Genomic DNA, 1,426 nt, shown 5'->3' with positions numbered 1-1,426 from the left:
CACCACCACCACCACCACCATCACCACCACATAACAGTAACCACAGCAGTAGTAATCGCATCGACACATCAGCAGCAACAACAAAGAACATCAAGGGATTACAATTATTACATCAGCAGCACCAACAGAAGCAACACGTGCAGCTGTAGTAACGATGCAGACTGCATCGACAAATGCAGTTGCAACTGCAGCAGCCAATATAATTAGTTCAGCAACGCCTGAAGCAGCAGCTGCATCGACAGCAACACGACAGAGCAGATGCAAGTATAACTTGTTCAACAACAGCAGAAACAGCAGCGGCTGAAGGCAGAGCAGCGCTGTCAGCAGCAGCCAATCTAAATAGTCCAACGCCAGAAACAGCAACAGCAGCAGCAGTAACAGCAGCGAAACAGCAGCGAAACAGCAGTGAAACAGCAGCATCAACAAGTTACATTGGCTGTTGCTGTTTTGCTGTCCCTGGACAGCCGGGACAGCAGCAAAGCAGCGACAACAGCAGCAGGAAATATAACTTGTTGCACAGCAATTTGTTCAACAGCGCCTGAAGCAACAGAAGCAGGGACAACAGCAGCAAAACAGCAGCAACGGCAGCAGTCAGTGTAACTTGTTGAACAGCACCGGAAGCAGCAAGTGCAGCGGTAAAAGCAGCAGCAGCACAAATAACAATAGCCAGTGTAGGTAGTTCAACATTATGAGCAGCAGGACCAACAGCAGCAGACGAAATAAACCTAGAAGCAGCAGCTGCACGGATGGCGGATCCGACAGCAGCAGCAGCGAATATAATACGTGTAGAATAAACAGCAGCACGAACGGATGAACGCAAACAGCAGCGTTAATAGTAGCAACTTCAGCAGTGCAAACAGCACCGGAAGCAGCAGCGGATGTAGTAGTAGTAGTTGTAGTAATAGTAGTAGCATTTGCAACGATGTTATAAACTGGTTTCCATTTTAATTTTTTTTCTTCAAACGAATACGGAAGCAATAAAAGTTCAAGAATGCTAACGACCACAACAACACGAGCAACGATTTCGGAATTAAGGAAGAAAAGGACAATAAGAACAACTGCAGCAACAACAACACCGTACAACAACAACAACAACAACAACATCAACACCAACGACGACGAAGACGACAATGGCGGCGACAACTGCAATACACAAGGATGCAATAAGAGGTAAGCGGTGAATGCTAGAAACAGCAGCAACTAACAACAACTGCAACAACAACAACATCATCGTCATCATCATCATCATCATCATCATCATCATCATCATCTTCGTCATCATCATCATCATCATCATCAAAAACAACAACAACAACAACAATATGAACGACAATAAGTAGTCATTTAAGAATCCCTGTTTCGGACAATTCATATTTTGTTCATTCTTTCTCTTTCTCTTTCCCTTTCTCTCTCACTCTTATTCTGC

At 44.7% G+C, this 1,426-nt stretch overlaps 1 long non-coding RNA gene across 1 annotated transcript in view; it reads left to right on the top strand.

The window, feature by feature from the left end:
• Positions 1 to 698: 698 nt before the first annotated feature.
• Positions 699 to 1,426, top strand: part of LOC106868771 (uncharacterized) — a 9,100-nt gene continuing 8,372 nt past the window's right edge. Inside the window, exon 1 of the long non-coding RNA XR_001409329.2 lies at positions 699 to 1,170. This is a non-coding gene — a long non-coding RNA (uncharacterized LOC106868771). The remainder of the gene's footprint in view (positions 1,171 to 1,426) is intronic.

Source organism: Octopus bimaculoides, chromosome 24 (assembly GCF_001194135.2).
Source record: "Octopus bimaculoides isolate UCB-OBI-ISO-001 chromosome 24, ASM119413v2, whole genome shotgun sequence".
Lineage (NCBI taxonomy): Eukaryota > Metazoa > Mollusca > Cephalopoda > Octopoda > Octopodidae > Octopus > Octopus bimaculoides.
Note: the sequence above shows the minus strand (reverse complement) of the source record. Positions and strands in the feature narration are given on the sequence as shown.